This window comes from Panthera tigris, chromosome X (genome assembly GCF_018350195.1).
Source record: "Panthera tigris isolate Pti1 chromosome X, P.tigris_Pti1_mat1.1, whole genome shotgun sequence".
NCBI lineage: Eukaryota > Metazoa > Chordata > Mammalia > Carnivora > Felidae > Panthera > Panthera tigris.
Genome location: NC_056677.1, coordinates 80,593,968 through 80,612,292, shown reverse-complemented (window position 1 = coordinate 80,612,292; position 18,325 = coordinate 80,593,968). Strand labels below are relative to the sequence as shown.

The 18,325-nt window shown below is 38.9% G+C and overlaps 1 pseudogene; it reads left to right on the top strand.

The window, feature by feature from the left end:
- The first annotated feature begins 1,463 nt into the window (after window positions 1-1,463).
- LOC102960579 lies at window positions 1,464-3,980 on the top strand (annotated as a pseudogene).
- Window positions 3,981-18,325: the final 14,345 nt, after the last annotated feature.

The window sequence follows — 18,325 nt, the reverse complement described above, 5'->3', positions numbered from 1 at the left end:
TATCCAAAATCTATAAAGAGCTCACCAAACTCCACACCCGAAAAACAAATAACCCAGTGAAGAAATGGGCAGAAAACATGAATAGACACTTCTCTAAAGAAGACATCCGGATGGCCAACAGGCACATGAAAAGATGTTCAACGTCGCTCCTTATCAGGGAAATACAAATCAAAACCACACTCAGATATCACCTCACGCCAGTCAGAGTGGCCAAAATGAACAAATCAGGAGACTATAGATGCTGGAGAGGATGTGGAGAAATGGGAACCCTCTTGCACTGTTGGTGGGAATGTAAATTGGTACAGCCGCTCTGGAAAGCAGTGTGGAGGTTCCTCAGAAAAGTAAAAATAGACCTACCCTATGACCCAGCAATAGCACTGTTAGGAATTTACCCGAGGGATACAGGAGTACTGATGCATAGGGGCACTTGTACCCCAATGTTTATAGCAGCACTCTCAACAATAGCCAAATTATGGAAAGAGCCTAAATGTCCATCAACTGATGAATGGATAAAGAAATTGTGGTTTGTATACACAATGGAGTACTACATGGCTGTGAGAAAGAATGAAATATGGCCCTTTGTAGCAACGTGGATGGAACTGGAGAGTGTGATGCTAAGTGAAATAAGCCATACAGAGAAAGACAGATACCATATGTTTTCACTCTTATGTGGATCCTGAGAAACTTAACAGAAACCCATGGGGGAGGGGAAGAAAAAAAAAAGAGGTTAGAGTGGGAGAGAGCCAAAGCATAAGAGACTCTTAAAAACTGAGAACAATCTGAGGGTTGATGGGGGGTGGGAGGGAGGGGAGGGTGGGTGATGGGTATTGAGGAGGGCACCTTTTGGGATGAGCACTGGGTGTTGTATGGAAACCAATTTGACAATAAATTTCATATATTGAAAAAAAAAGAATAAGAAAAATAAAAGGCTTTATTTTACTTTAAAAAAAAAAAGAAATAAGGGACAAATTATGGAAAGGGCCCAAATGTCCATCAACTGATGAATGGATAAAGAAGATGTGGTTTATATATACAATGGAACACTACTTGGCAATGAGAAAGAATGAAATCTTGCCATTTGCAACAATGTGGATGGAACTGGAGGATATTTTGCTAAGTGAAATAAGTCAGTCAGAGAAAGATATCATATGTTTTCATTCATATGTGGAATTTGAGAAACTTAACAAAAGAGCATGGGTAATGGAAGGGGAAAAATAGTTTCAAACAGAGAGGGAGACAAACTGTAAGATACTCTTAAATACAGAGAACAAACTGAGGGTTGATGGGGCCCGGGATGGGGAGGGGAAATGGGTGATGGGCATTGAGGAGGGCACTTGTTGGGACGAGCACTGGGTGTTGTATGTAAACGATGAATCATGGGAATCTACTCCTGAAGCCCAGAGAACACTGTATACACTGTATGTTAGTTAACTTGACAATAAATTATATTAAAAAAAGAAATAATGGAGATAAATGTTTTGGAATTGAAGAATAATGAGAGACTTCATGTAGTAAAGAGTCATAGAGAGTCAAACAGGAGAGAAAAGGAAAACTTATACTAGATACTCTATAATAAACATTAAGAGAATCAAAGAGAAAATTCTAAAAGTGTCCTGAAAGAACAAATGGTGCACCTACAAAGGAACAAGAATCAGGTTGATCTCAGACTTCTCAATAGCAGCATTAGATGTAAGAAGAAAATAAATTATCATTGGGGAGATTAATAGGTGAGCGTCACAGAGAAAAAGGCTGGGAGAGAGGAGAAACCAGAGGAAGAACTGAATTAATTGGTAATTGATCAAAGGCTTCCACAGCTATAGTTTAATGGTACAAAAGGTCTTGTGCATATCTTCCAGAAGAGAAAATTAGTCATGATTTTTCCCCACTGGATCATCTTTCTTTTCTGGAGTTAAAAGGAATATTTTCATCTTGTATTTGTATTACATTTTATACAGTTAAAATTATGTTAATATTCATTACCACATTTAAACTTTTTTGGAACAGAAAGCTCGAATGTTACTGTGTTCAAGTAGTGTTGTTTGCCTTATTGTGTAGACCAGAAAGTTGAGACCCATTTTAAAGTTATGCCATGAATTGCTCACAGAGCCAAACCTAGACCCCTACATTTCTAACTCCCACATTTATGCTGTTTCTTCAGCATAATGAAGGAGCATGAAAACTTTGGAGAGCCGGGTGGATTGTGAACTGATTTGTCCAATGGACCTTGCTTGGAAAGGCCTTTTGGCTGGGAGTGGGAATTCTTAGATGAAAAGGTAATTGTGTCACTCATGAGAAGGCTGTATTTGGCTTATATAACATGATTGTCCTAAGCTCTGAGATATGATCGGATAATGAAAAAAACATCTCTTTTCCCACTTGGAGTTCTTATTAGTCATTTATGTGGATAAAGTTTTATTGGGATACTTATTGTAAATGTGACATACATGAAGAGTGGTTGAAATTGCATTTTTAGAGCATAAATGTATGATAATGAATTTCATGGCAACTCATACAAATCTCCTTGTCTTAAAAGCTACCAGCAGGAGAGACATAACTGTCAGAGAAATGACAGAAAGAAACCTCTCTTATAATTTTTTCTTCTTAAATATGAAATGTCTCTTTCCCATGGAGCTCATAAAGGCCTTTCATGTTATCAGCTATACATGAACATACTTTTTACCAACTACCCTAAGGTTCTAAAAGTCCTAGTGAAGGAACAAAAAAGAGCATAATAATTCTCAGAAACTGGCTGAGCACTACAATCTCAACATCTCCTAATTAGAGGGAAATGGAATCACGAATGCAGCAGTGTGTCAGACCTAAGACTTGTCTCCTCTTTGGTAGAGTTATGAGCTTCAGAAAACCTGTTCCATCAGTGTAGAATGTGTTCTCCTGATTTTGTAACTATGCTTTCATTTGTGTCTCCATTTGAAAGATGTACTCTGTGAGAATCTGGAAACCCCTGTCTCCCCACTAGACACACATGCATATACACTCCCTCTCTAGTAGAACCTTCATGCTATGAAAGCACAGTCCTTGCACAGACCATTGAAAATGAAAATAGAAATAAGGGTGGATGGAGTCTGAATTGTATGTTAGGACATTTCGGAGCCCTATGTATCAAATTATAAACAAAGCAAATAAAGAACCTGATCTGATAGTGAAGTCCAAAATGGGAGTTCCAGAGTGCTCTTCCAAAGATTATGAGCCACTCAACTTGCCTCTAGAAGTAAGGACCCCAGAAGAACCCTACTCAGAAGAATGCTCTACGGAACTCTACCCAATCTCATTCAGAGAATAAATGCTCTGGAGCATCCTAGAAGATGCCAAAGAAGATGATGGCAATTGACTGTGAGATGGTGGGCACAGGACCCCAGGGGCATATAAGTTCTTTGGCCTGATGTAGCACTGTCAACTACCACGGAGATGTGCTTTATGATGAGTACATCCTTCCCCCCTGCCACATCGTGGACTACCGGACAAGATAGAGTGGCATCTGGAAGCAGTGCATGATGAATGATACACCCTTTAAGATCACTCAGAACCAGATCTTGAAGATACTCTCAGGAAACATAGTGGTGGGGCATCCCATTCACAACTTCAAAGCCCTTTAGTACTTCCACACTACATCCCTCACCTGCAACACCTCCCATATCCTCCCAACCCTCAAACGGAAGGTTGACTGCCTGGAGAATGCTACCATGTCTCTGAAGCATCTCACCAAGAAGCTTCTGAAATGGGACATCCAGATTGGGAAAAGTGGACATTCCTCTGTGGAAGACGCTCAAGTCACCATGAAGTTGTATGAGTTGGCTGAAGTCGGGTGGGAACAGCCTGCCCCAGAATCACCTGAAAGACTAGTGGCAATGGGGACGCTGGTGATGTGGGAAGGCAGAAGCAGCACTGCACCCAGGAGAAACAGGGCCTTCGACCAGTGGACAGCTCTACCAGCTCCACCTCTTTGCAAACTCGAGTTGTGAGGGAGAGAGAGCTTCCACCCAGACTTAATATCGATTGAAATTTCACCTCAGGTGTTGTGTTCTGTGTCTGGTTAAATATCCCGTGGAAGGTGGAAGGCTCCATGTCAGAATCAGCCCTATACTGTTTATATCTTAAATGGCGCTAACTACAGGTCCCAGGGTGCTTTGCTCCAGTTGGGCCTTTTGACTTTCAAGTGGCAGGGCATACCGAGAAATGTAGTTTCTCAAACTATCTTATCACTAGAGTGGCCACATGTCCCATTTTATGCCTTTTGTTCTCAAGTAATTAGTACCCTTTCTCTCTCAAAAATACCCTGGTTGGATGATCACATCCTGTTTCACAGACTCTGCTTTTGGCTCAGTCTCCACCTAATCCGTGTTGGGATATCACCTATTCTTCCCACCTTGATTTCCAGAGGATCCATACCCTCATGAAGTTCAGTTCTCCTTCAGGTTACAAGGCAGTAGAGATAAGAGAGCATGACTTGGAAATCAATTTTTCTGATTTAGGAAAGCAGTCTCTTTCCTAAAGTAATACAGGATTTATTTAATTTACATCCTACTTGGTAGGTTAAAAAAAATTTAAAGTGTTTTCATGGTTTTTAGTCTTTTACTTTGCCAAACCAAACCTTTAAAAACTCAAAGTATTCCCTTGATAAATTTTTATAATGGAAAAAAATAAAATAAAATGGAGCTACAAATGTAAAAGGTAATTAAAATGGGCCAAAGAAAATGAGCCATATGCACAGGTGAGTCTGAAAATCTTTTAAGAATAGCTAATATTTATGTTAATACCCTTTGTAATTTTAATTTTTGAATTTCATCCTGCTTTACACTTGAGGCAGTGTTTTTTATTCCAGTAGGGATCCTTTGGGTATATAATTTATTACTGGATTCAAAAGAAAATGTAAAACTCTTGCGGAGTCTGGTCTAGCACCAGCTGAATTTTGTATCTTCCTTTTTAGGCCCCAGTGTTGCTTACTTGAGTTCTAGGCTAGATTGCCTTTGGTAAAACAGTGTAGTTGACCAAGTTAGTTTTTGGACACCCTCTCCCCCTCCCCCACCCCCCAGCTTCCTTACTCTGTCCGGATTTTCTCTTTGTGTTATCTGCCCTCCTCCTCTTCCCCACCTCTTCTCCTCCTTCCCTGCTTCCAGTACTGTCTGTTCTCTTTCTTCCTTCCTATTAAAATCTGCTCAGAGGAGTCACTGTAATATTAATCATTTATGACTTTGTATGGATTTAAATCAACTTTCTTCCCCATCACAGAGAGCATTTTTCTAAGCTTATCTCCAATTATGGAATTAAATACTGTCTCTTATTAAATAGATTTCAGGCATCCAGCTTGTGGGGAAGGTAGATTTTTGGCAACCAGACCTTAGGCATCTCAGAAATTTATGGATGATTGTACCACCCCAAATACTTAACAGTGGCTGGTATACCTAGTAGTAGTTCAATGAGAATTTGCTAATTGTATAAGTGGTTATCCACTCCTCCTACCAATAAGGTTTTGGCTGTTAGGCCTTTTTTTTTGGCTTTTCAATGTGTCCAGATTGATATTGTGGGGCTTGGGCACATTGTGGATCCTGATATTACACTGGAGTTTGATAATGAAGAAGGTTGCAATATTTGAGAAGATTGAATCTTGAAGGATAATTCAATGAGCAGTGACAGGACAGAATCACAAAGTTAAACAGACATATATGAATCTTCCAGAATTGAAAACTGTCGAAATTGCTGCAAGATTAGATCATATTAGTCATTTGCTATAAACCTGCTCCAGCTGTACCTTCAAAGAAGAGTTTATTTCCTGTCAGTCAACTGTGGCCTGATTAGAGGGAGCAGGATCTGGGGAGGTCAGAGTCTGGGTTCTGGAGTCATTTCTGATGAGTTTTTCTTTTGCCTAAAACACACCAGGGAAAGTAAATGCAGGTGGAGAAGAGATTTACATTTTTCCTCCGTATTGCTCACATGAAACTTATATTTCCATTTAAAATCTTTTCAGAGAAAGCTCTTGGAAAAATTGACCCCTGAAGCAAGCACTATTTAGAGTTTGGGATATGGCTTTCTGGCAAGGTGTAGGTTTGAATGTGATTAGCAGACAAGCCTTGGGCTGGGCCTCTTGGCTTCTGCTAGCTGGCATTCATCCATACACCACCCAGCCTTCTCTGTTTCCCCTGCTGCTAGAAATGTCCCTGCTACAGTTAAGACATTCTCCAATACATTCTCAAGCCCTCCTTAATTGTCATCTTAGAGTGGCCCATGATCTATGCACATAAATCAATCATTGTAATTTTCCCTAAGACATCCTGTGAAGAGGAAGTGGTGGTTGACCTGGATGATAATATTTCTGCTTTAATCACCAAGCCTATATTATTGATGTAAGGGCAATTTCTACCAGGTTTGGGGGAGGAAAGGAGAAAAATAAAGGTACTTTGTTCTTCCCTTGACAGGGGTAATTGCCTCAACTGCTAGGCAACTTTTCATTCATGACCTCTTACACTCCCATTCCTAAGAAACCCTTGAGCTGCTCTCTATTTTAGCCTCATATTGTTTTTCAATAGGTTAAGGTTACAACTGTTAATAAGCTTGGGCTTTTGCTTCAGGGCTGTCAAACTAGCCCCTTTCAAGTCTGCAAAATTTGCTTAGCAATTAAAAAGATATGAAATCTCATATATTCATGTAAGTATCTCTCCCTTTCATGTTTTTGCCTGGATATAACTGAAGATGTTTTTTAACCACAAGTTTATCATTAGGTAGAAAATGTAATTATTGAGGGGAAGGGCAAGATGCTTCTAGTGACTTGTCTAAAGAATCTCTTTAACTAATTGCAGCTTCTCTCAAATTAGAACAAGAATTGTAATGATTCTGAACAATATGGGGGCAGTACAATAACATCAGGAAAAATTTTAGAATAACATCAATGCCCTAATAAGTAGTTTCTGCTGTGAAAGCTTATAAGCACTTTATTCAAGTCTTATTTGGAAATATAAAAGTCATTGCATTCTAGGCTCAGGAAGGCAAAATGATAATGGTGAACAATCTTAAAGATCTTTCAGTAAGAAGAAGGCTTACTGGAATGTCTAAGAATCTTGCAGCATCATTTGAAATAAAATTTCATTTAATGTACTTCAAAATCTCATTCTAGTGAGCTTCAAACAAGTTTCCAAGTGACTAATACAATTTTCTTTAACCAATACCTTTAATTAACCAAACCATTTCTTAAATTATATTTTTGCAGGAAGAGGTGTATCAAAAGATCATCATGTTCTACTCTTTAAAAAAATGGCCATTTCCAGTATATTGTGAGTTCACTATGGGTTAAACACAATCTCTTAAGCCTTTTATAGCTACATCACTAGTCTTGGCTGATGCCATAGATGGTGGAAAGATGACTCCCAGACCCAGTAATATCTTCAATCTTTAAATATTAAATTTTGTTCACTAATGTAACTTATTATACTGTACTCACTAAGGCACGAAATTGGACTCAGAGGATTTCTAGCCATAGATTTTGAAAAATAATAGGGTGTCATGTTAACCCCAATGTACCCAGACAAAAAACAGCCACAATATTTTATTCTCAGACCCAGTGAAAAAAGGATTGGGAATGATGGTGTGTCATTGTATTAACAGCAGCCAAAATGACTGCCAATGATTTGGAAATGGTTTTGTTTTATAGTAAATTTGTGGTACTAGAAATTGATCTGGGGTGTTTGTTGTTATTCACTATGTGCATCTACCCAGACCAGTGGGTGACCTTAACATGGTAAGTGCTTAAAAATTTTTTTTGTCTAAATAGAAGAATGAATGTGTATGCCATATATATATTTAAGATATTAAACCTATTTTTGTTGCCAGTTGCTCCTGATAATCTGTTGCCTTTTTGTCTTGTACTCCTACTCATTGAATCAATTGAATTTACTGCTCCAGGTAAGATATAACCTGGAACAAATGTATCATTGCTCATTTCTGAGTTTCAAACTGTAATTTCTTTAGTTCATTGTGAGACAATAGTTTCAAAATCCAGGCTTTGATGAGTTACATACCAAGAGAAAAATGTGGTGTGAAAATAGTAGGTCACCATCAGCTATTGTGTAGAGAGGATGGGGGATACTAACCTAAGGGAAGTTCCTGCCACTCAGAAAACCAAACCATTTTTGGTGCTCAGAGGAGTTTGGAAATATATTTGGGGAGGAATGTGCTTACACTTAAGGTACTCATCTGACAATCTGGGCCACAAAAGGGGCTAGTATTTCTTTTCCTGTTTATAGCTCTTGAAAGGGATCAATCACATGGTGCCATGTATCAACACAGAGTAGCCATTGAGTAGAAGTGCGCACCATAACATAATAAAGCAAAGAGAGGTCTTGGGATAGTGTACCTGGTCCTGAAGGACTATAAAAGAGATCTTAAGTTGTCATGTGCCCTGGTGGGGAATGTAAAAGTATAGAAGGGATAGGTGGCTAGAAGAGGACTGGGGCTAGAATAAGAAGATGCTGAGTGCAGGAACCTTACCATCAGAAAAATGGCAAGGTTCATGGTCATTAGCAGTGACTACCAACATGATTCCTCAAAAGCCAGGTGGCCGTAAGACACTATGCGGAGGTCATTTATGCAAAACTCACAACGATCAGGGATAGTTAGAGGCAAACTCAGCAGAAGTCAGAGAGGAACCAGAGACCAACATGCAATACAGAGGATCCTTCTCCAGTGCAATGAGGTTATATAAACTTTCTTCTGCACCCCAATGCCATCTTGAGGAAGGGGAAGGGATTTTAATAGAGGCAGCCCTAATAACTTTGAACTTTAAATTGAATGAATATTAATCTGACAGATACTGGGAGAATTAAGGTTCCAAAACAAGATGAAGTCAGATATAGAACATTAAGTTGATTTTTTTGGAATTGAGTCATCGTGTAAATTTGTACTTCCTCTAACAAATGCATTCTCCAATTCATTACAGACTAAGGCAAGACTCATTTAACTTTCCAACTCAGCACTAAGTTTTCCTTCTTATTTTTTTGCAAGTCTTCCTTCATATCTATTTTTTCCAGCTCTATTGAGGTATAATTAGCAAATAAAAAATATATACATTTAAGGTATACAATGCAATGATTTGATATATGTATACATTGTGAAATGATTACCACAATCAAGCTAATTAACACATCCACCACCTCACATAATTACTTGTTTATGTGAAACACTTAAGATCTACTTTTTTAGCAAATTTCAAGCATACAATACAATATCATTAACCATGCTGTGTATATGCAGTCACCATGCTGTATATTAGATCTACAGAACTTATTAACCTTGTAACTGAAATTTTGTGCCTTTTCACCAACATCTCCCATTTACCACACCTCCCAGTCCTTGGCAACCACCATTTCTCTGTGAGCAACCACCATTTTTCTGTACTTCTGTGAGCTCAAAAGTCTAATTTTTAATATATTTACTCTAAGAAAAGTATAAAAGGGAATGAAATGACAAGAAGTTCTCTATTAAAATGCAGATTCCTCTGAAGCAGTTACACCTTAAAATTGTATCAATTAATACTAAATTATTAGTTAACAAAATAGTTGTCCATTAATACCTCAGTAGAGGCTTGGGTGGTGGGTAATAAACACTAAGCACTTTGGAGAAGGTGGTTAAGAAGTAATTAAGAAGTAAGTATAGTTTTCTTTATATATCTGAGGTTGCTTGGATGGTATTTATCCCATGGTTATTTTTTTTAAAGATAAAATGAGGTTTATTGGCTCCTGTAGTTGAAAAATCCAATAGTAGAGCTGGCCTCAAGGGCCCCTGCCTTGTGGTCAGGTGTCCAGGTTTTCTTTATTTTTAATTTAATTAATTAATTAATTTTTGATTTCAGGAGTAGAATTTAGTGATCCATTACTTACATATAATACGCAGTGCTCATCCCAACAAGTGCCCTCCTTAATGTCCATCACCCATTTAGCACATCTCCCCACCCAACACTCGTCCAACAACCCTCAATTTTTTCTCTGTATTTAAGAGTCTCTTATGGTTTGCCTTCATCTTTGTTTTATGTTATTTTTCCTTTCTTTCCCCTATGTTAATCTGTTTTGTCTCCACATATGAGTGAAATCATATGATATTTTCTTTCTCTGACTGACTTATTTGGCTTAGCATAATACCCTTCAGTTCCATCCATGTTTTTGCAAATGGCAAGATTTCATTCTTTCTGGTCACTGAGTAATATTCCATTATATATGTACCACATATACCATATCTTCTTTATCCATTCATCAGTTCATAGACATTTGGGCTCTTTTCATAATTTGGCTATTATCGATAGTGCTGCTATAAGCATTGGGGTGAATATATCCCATGGTTCTTAAGACACAGACTAGTTATCAAGGCAATACTATGAAGTAGTTAAAAGCAGTCTTTGGAGTCAGACAAGCCTGGTTTCAAATATTAACTGTGTCACTTTGAATAAGTGACCTAACCCATTTTAGCTTCAGTTTTCTCTCATCTATAAAATGGGAGAAATATTGTGTATGGCAAAGTTTTGTTGTAAGCAATAAGTGCAATCTGAAAACTTCCAAAAATGATATCTGAAATGCAATAGTTGCTCCATAAGTGTTTGTTCCCTCTCCCTTGTTGAACTGTGTTGAACTGTGACATCTTCCCTTTGCCTCTCCAGATCCATTCTCCACCTTTTTTTTTTATCCTATTCTGTGTTCTGGAAGACTGATCTGTATAGACTTCATCACTAGGATTCCTTGTTCTCTGGCTTCCTGGTGGGTTAGACCAATGGGAGCATTAGTAGGAGATCAGAGGGAGGAAACAAGTTGAGGTACTTATTCCTTTAGCTTCCATACAATGGGATGCCATGGGCTGTTTAGGTTCCTCAAGGAAGGGTTGTAACTACAGCCAGGAAGCCCTCTTCATGGAACCCTCCCTCTTCTGTTGCTCTTTCAGGCCTGAGGTGACAACCCCCTTCTATCTCTCCCAATACTTTATCTCTTTCTGTGGTTTACCACACCTTTGTAAATAGTCCCTTTATTAAACTGTCCTCAAATTATTCAGTTTGAGCATAACTGCATATTTCTTGCTGAGACCTTGACTGATACATTCTCTTACCATTTTTAAATGTCTATGACAAATAGAAGGAAGACACATGAACTCAGTTTGTCTGTAAAGGTCTGAATCGGCTGCCCTATTCCTTCTTTTGAGATGCTTAGCTCCAATGAGGGGACAGTTTGTCTAATGAAAAGAACACCAAACAAAGGGTTAGAAGACTTAGCACTTTGTTCTGGTTCTTCAGCTAACTCTCTGAACTTGGGTAAGTGACGTGGCTCCTGTGTAGGTCTCAATTGTTCTGTAAAATGAAAGGATTGAATCAGATGACTTCCACCGTAACATCTAGTGCTTACTCCACAGTGACTGGCATTTTCTCTAGTAGAGTTGTAGCAGACATCCTTTTGATATTAAATAACTTAGCTTTCTATACAGGGAAGGAGACTGATGTATCCTGAAATCTTCTTAAGAAAGAAAGAAAAATAATATAAATAAAATAAAAACAAAAAAAAGAGAAGAATAAAGAGGAGAAGGAGGAGAGGAAGGGAGGAAGGAGAAAGAACAAACTTTTACAAATGATAAGTAAAGCTTTTAAGCCTTCTAATCAATCTCTCTGCCCTCAGATTGGCAGATTAGGATTGTTGACATATGAATGATTTATTATGACTTAAAGTCCATACTTACAGCACTTCAGCTTGATTTCCTTACAACAGGAGGCAGTGGAAAGCTACAGATGATAGGCAGGAAATAAGACCAGTCACTGCAGAAATTGGAGCTTAAATGGTGATTCTTCCATGTGTCCTTGGCAGGCATCAGAATTTTTTGTTGTTGCCATAGTTGTTTGGTTTCAATAGTTTATGAGAATAGGGATAACAGAAGAGGGTAGAGTTACACACACCTAGAAAAAAAAAACAAGGCATATGGAGAGGCATATAATAGCAAGGAGTGGTTTGTGGAAAGTAGTGAGATTGTGCATTGAGATCTATCATGTCCTAGCCCACTATGTTGTGGGCTTTATATAGGTTAAAGAACTTAATCACAACAGCTATGTGAAGTAGAGATTGTGATAATTTTAAAGAAGTGGAAACAGGTTCAGAGAGGCTAAGAAACTTTCCCAAGTTCACCCAGGTGTATCAGTAAAGGGAAAAACCAACATTTGAACCTAGGTTTAGTTGGTTTCAAAGTCCACACTTTCTAGAGACTGCTAAAGAATAATGTCATGAGTTACATCTGGTGATTTCAGGGCATACAGATAGTTTAAAACCATTCGTGCACTCACTTGAGAAATATTTATTGTGTATCTACTATGTGTGAAGAAATATTATATATACTGGGATTGAGTGGTGAATAAGTCAGATAAAATCCCTACTCTTACCTCCTAAGAACCTACCTCTTAGTGAGGGAGATGGATGTTTAACAAGTACACAATTAACAAAATATAATTTTCTAGTAGCCATAAGTGGTTTAAGGAAAATTAAATAAGGAGAAATTGGAAGGTGGTCATAAGTGGTTTCCCTGAGAAAGTGACATTGAAGCTTAGTCAAGTATGACTCAGAACTGGCCTTCAAAGATCAGGAGGAAAGGACATTTCAGGCAGATGTACAGCAAGGACTAGAAGAGGAGCCAGTTTAACTGGAGAGGGAGAGAAAAAGAGTATGTGATATAGATAACTGTAGATCATGATGAAGGGTTTGGCTTTTACTTTAAGAATGATGGTGAGCCACTAGTACCCTCAACTACTTTCTCCACCCGGTATTAATGGAAGAATCTTCTGAGACTGAACTTGATGATTTAGGATTCCAAATGTAAATCTTAGCTACCTCTCAGACAGAGTTAAAATGTCTGTTAACTCTGTTAATGGTTAGAGTTAAAATAACCAATATCCTTCATGACAAAAACACTTATTAAATGTCAGTTTGTACATGGCATAAGGTTCCAGTTCAGTTGTTGTCACCCCGTGTGTGTGTGTGTGTGTGTGTGTGTGTGTATGTGTGTGTGTGTGTGCGTGTGTGTGTGTATCAGTGTAGAGGTAAGGGTGGTATGCATGACTATAAGATCTGGAGGGTCAAGGAAATGGGTGGAGTACCCACAGACCTTGTCTGCTCACCTCCTCTCCAGCTTAAGGAACCATAACCACTTTTCCTTGGTGCTTGTGGCTATTTCTTGGTCTACCTGCCTGAGTCCCTCCTGAATAAAATGAAGCTTCCAATGAAAATGAAGGTAAGATGTTTTCAGGTCTTTGAATCTTGCATTGGCAATTCCAGTGAATGCGTAGGATATATTTACATGATGCTGGAAGCATTTATAAATGTGCTCAGATTACATAGCTTGTGAAGAGGAGATTGTTTATTCAAACGAAGATCGAAAGGGTTAATTTGATTTCTTAATTCAACCCAAGACTATGTGATGGTAAAATATGTAAATAATTTTCTCAGTGATTGAAGAGTTCATCTTTACATTAAAAAAATAGAAGGAAATAAGGGGGCGTTATGCTTAGAGGGGGCATTGAGAGGGCTTCTGCTATGTTAGTTAATTGATATGGGTGCTGGTTACATGAATGTGTTCAATTTGTGAAAATTCAGTGAGCTGTACACTTATGATTTGTGACCTTTTATGTATATGTTATACCTAAATAGAATTCTACAAAATGTGAACTAAATGAAATGCAACCATGAAGGCATTTTCAATATAATAAAGCCAGGATAGTTAATATGCACTAGAGTAGGAGTTTAGAGACTAGGTTCAGTATAAACTCTTCCTCTAAGTCACATGAATGAGTAATAATAATACAGAGGTTTGAGGTAGTCAAATAAATGACATCTTTTCTTGTCCCAGTTCTTAAGTGATAGAGACAAAGCAGTCAAGCAGGTAGAGATCAAAAGAGCTTTATTTCTGATAGAAGTGACTTATATGTGTTTACTGAGTGGACTTCTTAATTCTCAACTTCAGAATTAGGCAGAGATACCCATCTAGACTCAAGAAATTCAAGAAAACTGTAGTTCTTGCCCATAAAGGGGATTTTATGGCAGCAAATAGAACAGAGATCATTCAGTCTAAAAGCAGATAGATACCTACTGTCTACACATGGCCTGTTCCTGCTCCTAAATCTACCAACAGAATTCTCTACTCCTGAGGAGGAGAAAATGAGAGGTTGAAGAGAGGTCAACAGTGTTATGCTAATTGATATTCCTCCACTTGGGAACATGAAACCAAGAGAAAGAGTGTCCCCAGCCTTCCTTAACTAACAACAAAAACAGCTTCAGTCATGATGATGACAGCAACTGCCATTTATTGAGCACTTACTATGGTGAGGCAGAGGGCAAAGTATTTACCCATGTGTATTTTTACATATATTATCTAATTGCATTCTCACAATAACCTCAGGAAATAGATACCATTATTACCTCCATTTTATATATGGAGTAACCTACCCAAGGTCATATAGCTAGGAAATGATGGAGCCAGGATTCAAACATAGACTCCAAAAGCCATACCCTTAGAGATAGTAGTAGCATAGTGAAGAGTAGAGACTAGCATTGGGCTGCCACATTTTAAGACAGTACCACTTACAAGTTGTGTATCCTTGGGCAAGTTACTATACTGTTCACTAGTTTTCACATCAGTGAAGTGGAGATGTTATTTCTCTTCTTTGGGCCTCAATTTCCTTAACTGTGAAATGTGTACAGTAGATTAGCACAGTCGTTCTCAAGTGTGATTTCTGGACTAGAAGCATCAACATCATTAGGAAACTTGTTTAAAATGATAATTGTGCTGAACCTGAAACTCCAGGGTGGGGCCCAGAAATTTGTGTTTCAATGAGTCCCCCAGGTGATTCTGATTTCATACTGAAATTTAAGATCTTCTGATCTAGATGATATCAAAATTTTCTTGTAGCTCTACCATTCTGACCTTTCACTTCAATGTTTCCTGTTACCCTTTAGTCTTGTTGGGTTTCCATCCACTAGAGGAGACATTGCTTTACTCTCAAGAAGCTCCTACTGTCAGGCTAATGTTGGTGGTGTTAGAGGGAAGGGACATAGAGCTGCCTTAAGGAATGCCCTTTTTAGTGGGGCAACTACACTATTAGGTCTGCCTCCCTACTCCAGACTGTGCTAGTGGAAGGTGAGGGAATAGAGATTAAAGCCAAGCCCTTAGCCTGAGATGGGAGTTAGTATGGGCTGCAGCAGCTGCCAGGAGTGGATGGGCTAGAGGTGTGGCCCAAGGTTCAGACCGCTACAGAATTAAACTGTGGGACATGGTTAGCAGACCATGTTTTTAACACTTCTCCTGACTTTACTGGCCTTCTTACTATCTTTGATCTTCCCCCCCAGTCCCTTGGTGGCCTGGGCATTCTGAGTTCCTACATCAGTGAGACAGGATTTGTCAGAATAGGGCCAGAACCTCAGAAGAAACAACAGGTTGAGGTTGCAATTTGGAATAATTAAGAGGTACCTTAAAACATGCCTTCATATTATATGGCAGTGGACAAAGTCCTCATTAATACCTTAACACAACTAAGTGATAGTATTTAGTAATTATGTGAAAGGGCCTTTACAAGCTGTAGAAATGGAGGATATTGTTATTATGAAGAGTATTGAATAGGACTCTTGGGCAAACCATAGGTAAGGCCAATATAGTGGTTTAGAGATGTCTACATAGTGTGTTTGAGGGGTGTCATTTAACATCTTAGCACAGATTTATTTGTCAGATAAGTAGCTGTTACCTTGGCAATTCAAGCAAGGCCCTGGCAGCATGGGACATGGGATAGGAAAATTTTGCCTGGATGCCATGGGTGAGGACAGGAATCCTAGAGGGAATTTTAGGGATTAAGTGATACAGCATGTACAAAGTACCTGGCATAGTATCTGGCATGGAAAAATGCTTAATAAAAAATTAAGGTAGGAATGTTTGGAAAAGTTGGGAGCATGGGGTACTTGGTAGGGAGAGCAGTTTGCAAGAAGGTGGGGCACTGAACAAGTCGTGGCCTGGGGAATGTTGGAAAGGAGGGGAAATGAGAAAAGGGTAGAGAGGGGTGGAGGAAACAAGTCAATTTGGCTGACTTGTTGAGGACTATAAAGACTATTCAAAGGCCCTTGGCATCCTCAGACTGAAAGACCTAGGAAGGCAATAAAAAAAGGACTGGTTTGTTTTGTAGCTGAGAGGGTTATTTAAAATCTTTTGAATTTTACTCTAAGCCATGTTTGAAATGTCTGTGCCACACATAAATCATGTAAGTCAGTAACCTGTTGGCATGAAAAATTACATTATTTTCTCTGTAACCTCCAGACAGAGTAATAATACATTGCAGCAAAATCAAGAGAATTAACATGAATCATGTAGCTTCCTTTTTAAAAGTTGTGGTTAGCTGTATTAATGAAACAATATTCAGGCCAATGCTTCCCTTAGGTTGAAAAAACACTGAAACTGGATCAGGGCTCTGTCACCAACTGTGGGAACTCCCATGCCCATTCCAGGTGTACCTTTCTTCCCTAAAGAGCAAATTGCTTCTAAGATCCTGTTTTGGATTTTCAAGTCTTTTGTATCCAGTAAGCTTGCATGCTTTCTCCTTCCTCCCCACCATGGTTCACAGCTCCTCCAGCTGATTTCAGAAGGTGAGAGAATGCTATGAAGTTTGCATACAGACTCTAATCATGAATGCCTAAAAAGCAAGGCAGGCCCCAAACACCAGTTATCATCCTCATCAAACCCTGTCATATCCCAAGGGAATAGAACAAGGACTCCGGGAAGGAATTATATCCTGATTCTAGATACCAAAATGTCACATTGGGTTGCCCAATTCCTGCAGATGTTGTCAAGCAAGAGGCATCATGAGACATTAAAAATTCTCTTTGTGAGATTAGAGTGCAAAACATCAGACTTGCCACTCTTCAGAGTTACAAACTGGGCTGTAAGCTGGCCCTTTCCATTTCCCCCATCAACTCTCTGCTGTGGGCTGGCAGTCTTTTATCTGGCTCATTCACAGGGCTCTTCCAGAAATGTCTCTACAAAAGTTATAACTACAACACAGTGGCTTATTCTCAGCAAGCTGCCTGCATGGCGAATGCAATTTAATGGAACTTTTTAAATTATTTATAGGACTCAGGGCGCCTGGGTGGCTCAGTTGGTTGAGCGTCTGACTTCAGCTCAATTCACAATCTCACAGTTCGTGGGTTCAAGCTCCGCGTCGGGCTCTGGGCTGACCACTCAGAGCCTGGAGCCTGTTTCGGATTCTGTGTCTCCCTCTCTCTCTGCCCCTCCCCTGTTCACACTCTGTCTCTGTCTCAAAAATAAATAAACGTTAAAAAAATTAAAATGATTGCTAGGACTTCGGGAAACTGCATAAAGCTAGCTGGTTTAATTGGGAGCGCATACTTTGAAGAGTTTTAAATTATCTTTATATTTGTTCTGCTTCTACTTCTCTTCATCTTTTCTGCATCAGCCCCAACTATCTTAACTCAGCAGTAGACTTCTCCCTTCGGACCCTAGTTTCCTCTCTGGTTCTCTCCCTGTCCTCCTTAGCCACCTTCCCTGCTGCAAGGCACTTGGACAGAGACCAATATATATGGTATATGCTTCTTTATGTCCTGACTTTTTTTCCATGCCCACCAGCCTATCCAGAGCTCTCACAACTTCTGCCTCTCTCTTTAGTTTAATTTTATATATCTTTGGGATTCTAGGAACATCACTGGAGCCATATGATTTATGTGAAAGCCATTTTAGCTTAAAGAAAACAGGGTTCACAGTGTCAAGTTTCTGAATAAATTGTGATTGGGCTGATAAGCCTGAAATCGGCTGACAGGAAAAGGCCTTTGAATGTGTTTTCCTCTACCTGGAGTGCCATTCCCAGCCTTCTAAACCTAGCTATTATATCTAGTAATTCTGCAAAGCTCGGCTCAGACATCTTTACCTCTTCTGGGAAGCTTTCAGTAAACATGGCTTTCTCATCTTGTCCCCCCTCTTATGCACCTCTAATAACAGCTAATATTTATTAAGTACTTCTTATGTTCCAGGAATTTACATATATTAACTAACTTAATCCTCACAATCATTCTTTAAGATAGGCAATCTATTATTATTATTCCCATTTTACAGATAAAGAAATTGAGGCATTGGTTAAGGCAAAGGTTAAACAACTTGTCAAAAGTAACAAAGTTAGGAAGTGGCAGAACTGGAATTCAAACTCAGGCATTCAGGCTACAAAGCCTATACTCTACTGTCTCTCCCTTCCCTAGTATAGCTAATGTAACATTTATTGCCACTAGTGTAACTGCCTGGTTACTTGTCTGTATCCATA